Genomic DNA, 12,179 nt, shown 5'->3' with positions numbered 1-12,179 from the left:
CTGAGACAAACAACTCTCATACCATTTTATGTATTTAATTATCTGCTTTTTACATCCCCTTGTATCATGCTCCAGGTGTCTCAGGCACAACATCCTTATTCATTACTTCTAGCAGATCCTCTAATCTGGTGTTAGGCCAGGATGTCCCTGAGCTAATCTTTTGGAGTGTGTTCTATACCCAGTATCTGTTGCTTCTTAGGAGTGCCTGTGTTTTAGACACAGTAGCAATATTTTTGCCAAGGTCATATAGTGAACTTGTCAACATCTGCTTTAATACATGCCCTAACTTTGGTTCACAGCCTCTGGTTCAGGTCTCAGATATTGCACCAGGCCCAGTGCTCCAGGCTTTCTTCTACAGTCATTAACTCAGACATACAACAGGCAAAACCCCACACTTCTGCAGCTGTTCAGGCCCACTTTGCAGAACAGTTCATTCAAGATTAAAATAGTTAAAGGTAAAACCCACAGAATGAGCAAAATAATAAGAAATAGATTTCCGCTGTCAACATGGCCAGGGAAATTTTCAAACCAGATCTGGTGGTATAACACAAATAATTGTGTATTGTGTATAAATGTCTGGTACTGCTAATTTTGCTGGTATTGCTCTACAAAACATAAATTTGAAAGAAAAAAAACTGGAACAATCTAGCCTTGCTTCTTCAAACTACAGCCATTCCCTCAGATTGAGTCTCCATGATAGTGGCATGTGACAAGATGCAAAGATGTATTTTACTTTCTGAAAAATAAAAAGTCAAGCTGTTCTCCAATACTTCAGTCTTTAGGGAGTTAATTATTTACAGCTGTGTTCTTATCTTTGTATGTTATTACAGCAAAGACAAATACCAGCAAATTGTTTTGGCTTAGTAAGTGTGGTGAAGTGAGAGTGAAATCTACTGAACAGCAACAGTTTTCTTTAATTATTATTATTTAAATCTATATGCATTTACACTTTCTCCTCTGATATGTAATTTCAACCCAATTCATTCAGTGATATTTACTTTTCGGATAGACCTTAACAATATGCTTAGTACAAATGTTTTAGAGCACTGCAGTATTTGAGGCAGAAAGACTTATAAGGGCAGGTCTACATTTAAAAAGCTGCAGTGACACAGGTACACTGGTGCAGCTGCGCTGCCATGGGGCTTTAATGAAGATGCTACCATGCCAATGGGAGAGCTTCTCTTGTCGGCATAGTTATTCCTCCTCTGTGAGAGGCGGTAGCTATGTTGGTGAGAGAAGCTCTCCTCTTGACATAGTACTGAGGGTGAGGTCGGTAGAACCGTGCTGCTCAGGGGTGTGGATTTTTCACATGAACGACATAGTTATACCAATGTAAGTTTGCAGTACAGACCGGGCCTTAAGCATAGCTTCTTGTGCCTTTCTCTAATCGTTGCTCATGTGCAAGTTAGGCTATGTCTACACTACTGCTTATGATGGCATAATTTATATCACTCAGAGATGTGAAAAAACAATCCCCCTGAACGACATAAGTTACACTGACATAAGTGCCGATGTGGACAGTGTTATGTCAGTGGGAGAACTTCTCCTGCTGACATAGCTACCACCTCTCGCTGGGGCTGGAGTAGTTAAGCCGATGGGAGAACTCTCTCCTGTCGGTTTAGAGCAGCTAGATTAGAGAGTTTACAGTGACACAGCTGCTGCGGTGCAGCTGTGCTGCTGTAAGCTCTCTGGTGTAGCCGTAGCCTTAGCGACTACTACATTTTAAGTAGGGCTGTTTGAAGGGTTCATGTAGTGTTCATGCACCTGGAAACAGTCAGGGCACACCCTGACTGTTGTGTAGGAGCGATGCACACATTGCTCTGTCCAAGGACATGGACCATGGGAACATGGACCATTGGGAAGTCAATTAAAGGACATCAACCGTGGGAAGCTTCCTTGGCCTGGGCTCAAGGCCTGAGAACAAAGATTGTAGTAGATAGAGGCTGGTAAATAAGAATATTAATCAAAGTCATATTATTTCCTTTGTTGATGCCTTTTGCGGTCGGAGTATGTAATGCGCAGGGGGGAGAGAAATAAAAGAGAGGTGGAAAAGCTGACAGGGGCAATCCTGTCAGCAGACCAGCCTGCTTGCTTGCCTAAAGCCGTGTCCTGTCTTGTATTAAACCGCCACAGCTGTTGATGAATCGCAGTTAACTCAAAAAAATTAATCGCGATTAATCGCACTGTTAAACAATAGAATACCAACTAAAATTTATTAAATATTTGGATGCTTTTCTACATTTTCAAATATATTGACTTCTATTTCAACACACAATACAAAGTGTATAGTGATCACTTTATATTATTTTTGATTACAAATATTTGCACTGTAAAAATTATAAACAAAAAATATAGTACAGGGGTCTCAAACTCAATTTACCTTAGGGCAGTGTCAGTCCTCCCAGCAGGCTAATAATGTCACTGAAGGTGGTGTTCACACCACCTCACAGCCCATTTCCCACCCTTTTCCCTCGCTCCCTTGGCTTCATGTTGCCGCAGCTGCCTCTGCCCGGCGACTAGTGACGCTGCCTCCATGGCTGACTCTGCCCAGCAACTTGTGATGGTACCTCTATCCCTCTCCCCCAGCCAACGGGAGCTGCAGGGGGGGGCGGCGCCTGCAGCAGACAGCCGGCCGCTTGGCTGCATGGGTCTCTCCTCCGCCGGCAACAGTAGGGATAGGGAACTGCTTGCAGGGAGCCGAGCTGCCTGAAGTGAATGACACGTTGCTGAGTACTACCCCTGGGAGGGTCCCAGGAGCAGCAGGATGGAGCAAGGCTGGGGGGAGGGGCATGTGAATCTCTCCTGCCCGCTCCCCTCCCGCTCCTGCCCCTCCACTGGCAGCCATGAGGGCCAGATTAAAAAACGTTTAAAAAGTTTCCACGAGCCGCAGTAGGGAGGTTCTTGGGCTGCAAATGGCCCAGGGGCCGGGACTTTGAGACTCCCAATATAGTAGTTTTCAATTCACCTCATACACGTACTGTAGTGAAATCTCTTTATCATGAAAGTGTAACTTACAAAGGTAGATTTTTTTTGTTACATAACTGCACTCAAAAACAAAACAATGTAAAACTTAGAGCCTAGAAGTCCACTCAGTGCTACTTCTTGTTCAGCCAATCGCTAAGACAAATAAGTTTGTTTACATTTACGGGAGATACTGCTGCCTGCTTGTTATTTACAGTGTCACCTGAAAGTGAGAATAGGCTTTTGCATGACATTTTTGTAGCCGTTGCAAGGTATTTACTTGCCAGATATGCTACACATTTGTATGTCCCTTCATGCTTTGGCCACGATTCCAAAGGACATGCTTTCATGCTGATGATGCTCGTTAAAAAAATAATGTGTTAATTAAATTTGTGACTGAATTCCCTGAGGGAGAATTGTATGCCTCGTGTTCTGTTTTACCCGCATTCTGACATATATTTCATGTTATAGTAGTCTTAGATGATGACCCAGCACATGTCCGTTTTAAGAACACTTTCACAGCAGATTTGACAAAATGCAAAGAAGGTATCAATAGGAAATTTCTAAAAATAGCTACAGCACTCGACCCAAGGTTTAAGAATCTGAAGTGCCATCCAAACTGTGAGAGAGACAAGGTGTGGGGTGTGCTTTCAGAAATCTTAAAAGAGCAACACTCTGAACCCGTCATCAGCATGGACGCATGTCCTCTGGAATGGTGGTTGAAGCATGAAGGGACATATGAATCTTTAGTGCATGTGACACGTAAATATCTTGTGACGCCGGCTACAAGTGTGCCATGCAAACACCTGTTCTCACTTTCAGGTGACATTGTAAACAAGAAGCGGGCAGAATTATCTCCTGCAAATTGTAAGCAAACTAGTTTGTCTGAGCAATTGGCTGAAGTAGGACTGAGTGGACTTGTAGGCTTTAAAGTTTTACATTGTTTTATTTTTGAATGCAGGTTTTTTTTGTACATAATGCTACATTTGTAAGTTCAACTTTCATGATAGATTGCACTAGAGTACTTGCATTAAGTGAATTGAAAAATGTCTTGTGTTTTTTACAGTGCAAATATTTGTAATAAAAATAAATATAAAGTGAGCACTGTACACTTTGTATTCTGTATTGTATTTCAGAGTAACAGCCGTGTTAGTCTGTATTCGCAAAAAGAAAAGGAGTACTTGTGGCACCTTAGAGACTAACCAATTTATTTGAGCATAAGCTTTCGTGAGCTACAGCTCACTTCATCGGATGCATACTGTGGAAACTGCAGAAGACATTATATACACAGAGACCATGAAACAATACCTCCTCCCACCCCACTCTCCTGCTGGTAATAGCTTATCTAAAGTGATCACTCTCCTTACAATGTGTATGATAATCAAGTTGGGCCATTTCCAGCACAAATCCAGCAATTTGTGCTGGAAATGGCCCAACTTGATTATCATACACATTGTAAGGAGAGTGATCACTTTAGATAAGCTATTACCAGCAGGAGAGTGGGGTGGGAGGAGGTATTGTTTCATGGTCTCTGTGTATATAATGTCTTCTGCAGTTTCCACAGTATGCATCCGATGAAGTGAGCTGTAGCTCACGAAAGCTTATGCTCAAATAAATTGGTTAGTCTCTAAGGTGCCACAAGTACTCCTTTTCTTTTTGTATTGTATTTGTAATCAATATATTTGAAAATGTAGAAAACATCCAAAAAATTTAAATAAATGGTATTCTATTATTGTTTAACAGCACCATTATTCACAATTAATTTTTTAATCGCTTGACAGTCCCAGTTTTAAGCTTTGCATAGAACTTCTACTGCAGATAACATAATGGCTGCAATATTTGTCCACCTACTGTTCCCAACATTACCAGTGAAAGAGTCTTGCTCAAGCCATTTTCCTTTCCTTTCCATGACAGATTGGAAATATTAAGTGCATTGGTGACACTTTTTTGCTGATAGGGAAAGGGAGGCACTTAAAATGACAATAAGAATGACAAAGACATTGCCTATAAACAATAGAATCTCAAAGTCACAAATGCCTCGGGAATGGAGGTAGTTCATAACTCTGAAATGTTCGTAACTCTGAACAAAACATTTTGGTTGTTCTTTCAAAAGTTTACAACTGAACATTGACTTAATACTGCTTTGAAATTTTACTACGCAGAAGAAAATGCTGCTTTTAACCATCTTAATTTGAATGAAACAAGCACAGAAACAGTCTTCTTACTTTGTCAATTTTTTTTTTAAACTTGCCCTCTATTTTTTAGTAGTTTACGTTTAACACAGTACTGTACCGTATTTATTTAATTTGGTCTCTGCTGCTGCTTGATTGCGTACTTCCGATTCGAAATGAGGTGTGTGGTTGACTGGTCAGTTCAGAACTCTGAGGTTCAACTGGTAACATCACTCTTGGACCTAGGCCCTGTCCTTCGATTTTTAAATGAGCCCATAACTTTGAGAGACAAGGTGGATGAGGTAATATCTTTTTACCTCATAATAACTTTTGTTGGTGAGAGAGAGAAGCTTTTGAGCCACACAGAGCTCTTCTTTGGGTCTGGGGAAGGATGGGGAAGGCCTGAAGCAGAGTTGTATGTAAGCCTGAAAGCCTCTCTCTCTCTCTCTCTCAGTTGGTGCACTCCAATAAATGATATTACCACATCCACCTTGTTTCGCTCATATCCTGGGCCCAACGCTGCACACTGCTGGGCCAATACACTGCAGCACCTTAGTGCAGGCCCGATCTCCACCCCGCACACATTCAGCGGGTGCATTGCAAGGAGACCTACAGGGGAGCGGGTGCATGGCTGAATAAAGTGAGATTTTGAAGGGACACAGTAACATTACAACCCTTCAGCACAGGGAGAAGCTTGAACCCTCAGGAAGGAGGGCCCAGGGCCCACAGCTTGCTCTCCAGGAGGCAAGCCCAAAGCTGCTCTCCCAGGCAAAGGGGCAGGGAGCAGACATGCTGAACCTGCGGGGGGGGGGGGGGGGGGGGGAGAGAGAGAGAAATTAGGCTCATTTTTGGCTTAATTGGCTTGTGAGTTGCCTGTTGGCAACATTTTGGTTTTATAGCTTTTTGCTTCTTTTTTCTTTTTTTGGATCAGCTCTGGCCGGGGGGGAGGGGGGGCAAGTAGGGGTAAGAGGGTGGGGGAGTCTGGGGTGCACGCCGGGGGAGTGGGGGGGTGGATCTAGTCACATAAGAGTGTTGGTCCAAGCGTGGTAGGGATTGGTTTGTTTTGCAATGGGATTAGCTCGTTTTTGGTTTATTGTGAAAGTCAGGGTGCTTATTTCCCGCCTGACCGTGGGCAGGGAGTTCCCGCCCTCTCGCTCCACTGAGAGAAGAGCTGAGGGCTGGTGCATCCCTCTCTCCCTGCCCTCGGGGAGCCCTGGCCGACATCTGAGCGCGACGAGCTTGGCGCAGGCTCGGAGGCGCTGGGGTCCGCTCCCGGCGGTCGCTCGGCCCTGATTGGCCGGCGGCGCACCCTGACGTGCCCCGCACTCGGTAATCCTGCCCTTCCGGGTGGTCGCGCGCTGCGGGGCGGTCAAGTGTTGCTGCAACCGTCCGGCTCTGCGGCGAATCCGAAGCAGCGGCTCATTGCTGCCCCCCTCCTCCCCGGTGAGTGCGTCGATCACGCTGCCCGGAGCGCAGAGCCCGTCCCTGCTCCGGGCCGGGGGGCGCCCTTGGAGGGCGCCTGACCCCGCACCCCCTGCCCAGGAGAGCGCCCGGCCCCGGCTGCTCCCTTGGGCTTTCCCAGTGCGGGTCACGCAGGGGACCTCGCCCGCCGGCCCTGGGGGAGCTTAAACCTTCTCGAGCGTGTGAACCCCCCTCCCCGCTCCTCCCCTTCCCTGCTTCCGGCTGACTCGGGCCCTGCCCCCCGCGGGCAGCCACTGGCCTCCGAGTCCATGGTACAGCCTCGCTCCGAAGCGTTGTGCCCCGCCCCCAGGGCAGTGGATGCCTGAGGGGACGGCGTTTTCCAAGGGGGCGCCCATCCTGCCCTGCTCCTTAGGTGTGTTTAGGGGAGCACCCTCCCTCTGCCCCCTGGCGGGGTGCCCTGGCTGCAGCGTGCCCATCTCTTCTCCTCCTGCCCTGTGTGCAACTGGAGCGCCTTCCTAGGCTGCAAATCAGCCCCACTCGAAACTGTGAGAGTGAAATTGTGCAAGGTGGCTTGAAGGTACTGTAATGGGGGGGCACCAAGCATAAGGTGGTAAATAGGTGGCCTGCCACGGTAAAAGACACAGGACTTCACTGTTTTCAAAGGTGTGAAGGCCTGATTTTTATTTCTGTTGCTTTTCCATAGTGCCTCCTTGATGAAAAAGCATAACTTCTGTCATAGACCCATTCAAGTGTCTAATAATATCCAGGTGTAGTCATTCTGAAAAATCATGGTGTCTTAGGTCACATTTGCTAAAAATTCTGAGAGCCAGATATGATCCCTTCTTTAGATACTGATCTCAACATTCTCAACCTTGTATTCCGGTAAATCACTTAATGTCCACTAATAAACCTCCACCTGATCATTAGACGTGTTAAATACAGAAATTTAATCAAACGATAATGTAACTTTTTAGTAGAGACTCCTAAAGCAGTTTCATATCCTATTTCAAATGACATCATGTTATGCTAATTTGTATTTTAGCTGTCTCGTAGCTGGGTATATTGTTACACGCTTCCACTCGATACAAAATTTGTTAATCCATATTAATGGTTAATATAATTAATATCTACAATTTTTGGTGACTCCAGTTGGTCTCAGAGCTCTGGATAATAGCCATTAACTTAACCACAATACTAATTTGTTGCTGATGATAGCTTGTGTTAAAGATTCAGCTCCCTTGAAGCCCTTTAAATTAATGGGTTAGAAGTTATAATCATCTATAGGGTTTTCCCCGAGGTCCTTCCTTAAAAATGTGGGAAACTAAATTTGATATTCCTGCTTGCTTTTTATCTTTAAAGAACAAAATAAAACTTTCGTTCTTTTTAGGTCATAAGCAAACAAGTAAGATACAAGCCCTATCTTATATTTTTAATACTTTGCAGATCACATTCAAATAGTTCTGTGGCCTGGAAACTCTCCTGTACTCCTGTGTGCATCTTAGATCATTGTCTAATGCCAGAGTCCCATTGAATTGAGAGGATCATTGATTGATGTAGATGTTAAACATCCAACAGTGCTTTTTATAAGAGGACTGGTGTGCCTTGTTGTCTTCAGACAAAATTTCCCCTCCCCAAGATGTACCAGATGGCTAACTTCCACCTCTCCATGTGACTACAATTCAGTGCACTTTGTATAGAGCAATTATCAAACTTTTTCATAATGTAGCTTGCATTTTAATACATAGATTGTGGAGGACCACCTCTCTTCCTACTTAAGATTACACCACATTTCTGTGACAAGTATTTTAATTGCTTACATGGAAAGGTTAAGTTTTTAAGGCATTTTTGCTTGTATCAGTTCAGTTTGGAAGCAGGAATGAAGGAAGACAGCATATGCAATGAGAGCTGCAATGTGGTCCATTATCCACAGTTGAGAACCTCTGGTATACCATTTGTAGAGCCTTTAGGTTCCTTTAGGATTTTTTTTATTAATAGAGCATATATTCCTACAAGTTAGTAACATAAATTCCATGAATTCTAACTGCCGAACAAATCTTTTCATATTGATAGAAATTGATAACTATTAAGGTGGCAGTGATCTTAAGAGTTAAAGCAAAGATTTCATTTTGACAAGTGTTTAAACTTTTATTTTTCAGAAATGAGATAAATGTGACAAAAGAGAACATAAAAATTAAAATTCAGATAGTTTAATTTGTCACACTGTATTGATACAGTTTGAGGTGATACATACAGAATAATAAGTAAAAAACCCCATTTTAAAAATTTTTTGGCTGGGAGTCTTCTTTTTTTTTAAATCCTTTTTCGCGGGAAAAAAAGTATGAGATCCTGGGATTTGATTACTCTGCATCTGATAAGTACTTTTCTAGTGTTCAGTTTTCAATTTCAGTTTCACAAGTTACCGATTTTTATTACATCAGTGAAGACAACTTGCTCTCTAATGCAAAATCTTAATGGTGGCCTCAAACACTTCATTGTTTCAAGGCCTAAGGTACTATTTTAAAAGGAACCGTCTATCTTTTGGTTTTAAATTTTTTACATACTCATTACTACTGAGGGCATTCTGTGCCAAAAAAATTAAAAATTCTGTGCATAAAATTTTAAAATTCTGCAAATTTTATTTGTCAAGTAAATATGGAAGCTTCAGCATGACATGTAGAGCATAGAGGTGGGAGATTACTGTGCAGCTCCCCCAACCCCCAGGTCATGGATTCAGCAGTAAGGCTGCACCCAACCCTGACACAGCGCAAGGACTGGGCCTGTTCCAGAAACACCCCAGAGCCCTGCCCCTCTGTGCCAGGTGCACCAGGTGTGGGCAGGCAGGCAGACTCAGCAAGGCAGGATCGTAGTGTGGGGGGAATCCAGGTGTGGGTTGAGAGGGTTCTGTGTGGGGCAGTGCGGGGGAGGGATGTGGATGCACAGGGGCTTGTTGAGGGTGGGGGGGTCTGGGTGCAATGGTAATAGGACTCTGCAGGGGGTCCAGGTGAAGGTGGCTGGGACTCCAATGGGGGGTCTGAGTGTAGGCGGAATAGAGCTCAGCAGCGGGGTCTGAGTGTGGGGAGCTCAGTAGGGGAGCCAGATGCTGGGGGACTAGAAAATAATATCTGCGTATTGTTTATGGCTTGTAAGGAAAAGGCCCCAATCAGCAAGTAAAAGAAAGCTGAGAGAATAATAAGTAGTATTACTTGCAGTGTGGGAAGGATGTTGGTTCAAAAGTAACTAGTAAACTAAAGAGCTGCAGTAACAAGACCAATAAAAACTGTCTGGAAAAGAAACAAGCACAAACCTTCTTACTGTTCTTTTGGCCAGCAAGAAGGTGGGGAAGAGATAGGGAGGAAAGGCCTTGGGAAGAAAGGAGGTTGTAAATCTTATCTGGATTAAGATTAGAAATAAAGGTTAATTGTCTCACACTGGTTTTTAGCTGAAGCCAGTAATTGGCAATGATATCATTTGTTAAAGGGTATAAAAAGTAAATTCTTAAAGGGTTCATTGCTAATACCTACCTGACCGTTTGGGAGCCAACCAATATGCATCTAAGCAGCCCTGGGTTTAGGCTGTTTGTAAGTATCTTGATCAAATTCTTATCAATGTTTTATTATTGTTTGGATATAGTAAATTGCTTATTATTTAGGCTTTTGGGGCATGTTTAGAGCAATTGGATTTAACAGAGGAATTTATGGCTAAATTAGTTTTTGGTGGTTTTCCATATTAATATCAATTTCAAATAGGGCTGTTGATTAATTGCAGTTAATTCACGTGATTAACTAAAAAATTAATCACGATTAATTGCAGTTTTAATAGCACTGTTAAACAAGAGACTACCAATGAAATTTATTAAATATTTTGGATGTTTTTCTACATTTTCATATATATCTTGTATTTTGTGTTGTATTTGAAATCAAAGTATATATTTTGTTTACAAATATTTGCACTGTAAAAATGATAAACAGAAGAAATAGCACTTTTCAGTTAATCTCATACAAGTACTGTAGTGCAATCTTTGTCCTGAAAGTGCGACTTACAAATGTAGATTTTTTGTTGTTACATAACTGCACTCAAAAACACAACACTGTAAAACTTCAGAGCCTACAAGTCCACTCAGTCCTATTTCTTGTTCAGCCAGTCATGAAGACAAACAAGTTGGTTTACATTTACAAAAGATAATGCTGTCTGATTCTTATTTAGAACATCACCAGAAAGAGAACAGGCATTTGCATGGCACTTATGTAGCCAGAATTGCAAGATATTTGCATGCTAGATATGCTAAACATTCGTATGCCCTTTCATGCTTCGGCCACCATTCCAGAGGACGTGTTTCCATGCTGATGATGCTCGTTAAAAACAGGGCTTTGGGGCTGTACTTCAGCTCCACTCCAGCTCAAGGCAAAAACCTGCAGCTCCGCTGTTCCGGAGCTGCTCTGCGGGCTCCACTCCAAAGCCCTGGTTAAAAAAAAAATAGTGTGTTTATTAAATTTGTGACTGAACTCCTTGGGGGAGAATTGTATGTCACCTGCTCTCTTTTACTCACAATCTGACACATATTTCATGTTATAGCCGTCTCGGATGATGACCCAGCACATGTTGTTTATTTTAAGAACACTTTCACTGCAGAGTTCACAAAACGCAAAGAAGGTACCAATGTGAGATTTCTAAAGATAGCTACAGCACTCAACCCAAGATTTAAGAATCTGACGTGCCTTCCAAAATCTGAGAGGGATAAGGTAGGGAGCATGCTTTCAGAAATCTTAAAAGAGCAACACTCCGATACAGAAACTACAGAACCCGAACGACCAAAAAAGAAAATCAACCTTCTGCTGGTAGCATCTGACTCAGATAAGGAAAATGAACATGCGTCGGTCCGCACTGCTTTGGATGGTTTTCGAGCAGAGACCATCATCAACATGGCCGCAAGTCCCCTGGAATGGTAGTTGAAGCATGCTCATCTGGCACGTAAATAATTGCGATGCTGGCTGCAACAGTGCCGTGAGAACACCTGTTCTCACTTTCAGAGGACATTGTGAACAAGAAGGGGGCAGCATTATCTCCTGCATATGTAAACAAACTTTTTTATTTGAGTGATTGGCTGAACAAGGAGTTAGGACTCAGTGGACTTGCAAACTCTAAAATTTTATATTTTATTTTTGAATGCAGTATTTTTGTACATAATTCTATATTTGTAAGTTCAACTTTCATGATAAAGAGATTGCATTACAGTACTGATGTGAATTGAAAAATACTATTCCTTTTTCAGATGCATGGAGTGGAAAATACAGGAAGCAGGTATAAATACACAGCACATGAAAAAATGGGAGTTGCCTTACCACGTGGGGGATCAGTGCTAACGAGCCAATTCAATTAAGGTGGAAGTGGCCTATTCACAACAGTTGACAAGAAGGACATAACCACATTACATCAGCCACACCATCAGGGACTCATTCACCTACACATCTACCAATGTGATATATGCCATCATGTGCCAACAATGCCCCCTACCATGTACATTGGCCAAACCAGACAGTCTCTGTGCAAAAGAATAAATGGACACAAATCAGACATCAAGAATTATAACATTCAAAAACCAGTAGGAGAACACTTCAATCTCCCTGG

General features: G+C 42.9%; 1 protein-coding gene across 3 annotated transcripts in view; it reads left to right on the top strand.

The window, feature by feature from the left end:
- The first annotated feature begins 6,319 nt into the window (after nt 1–6,319).
- The window catches only part of ATF7IP2 (activating transcription factor 7 interacting protein 2), a 56,303-nt gene continuing 50,443 nt past the window's right edge, over nt 6,320–12,179 (top strand). The window contains exon 1 of one of the 3 annotated variants that reach the window (XM_073362468.1): nt 6,320–6,575. The gene's annotated coding sequence lies outside the window, so the exon portion shown is untranslated. Of the gene's footprint in view, nt 6,576–6,609; nt 7,132–12,179 lie in introns of those variants that run through there. The other 2 variants (XM_073362472.1, XM_073362471.1) reach the window with 2 other exon arrangements.

The sequence above is a fragment of the Lepidochelys kempii genome, chromosome 10 (genome assembly GCF_965140265.1).
Source record: "Lepidochelys kempii isolate rLepKem1 chromosome 10, rLepKem1.hap2, whole genome shotgun sequence".
In the NCBI taxonomy this organism is placed as follows: Eukaryota; Metazoa; Chordata; order Testudines; family Cheloniidae; genus Lepidochelys; species Lepidochelys kempii.
Note: the sequence above shows the minus strand (reverse complement) of the source record. Positions and strands in the feature narration are given on the sequence as shown.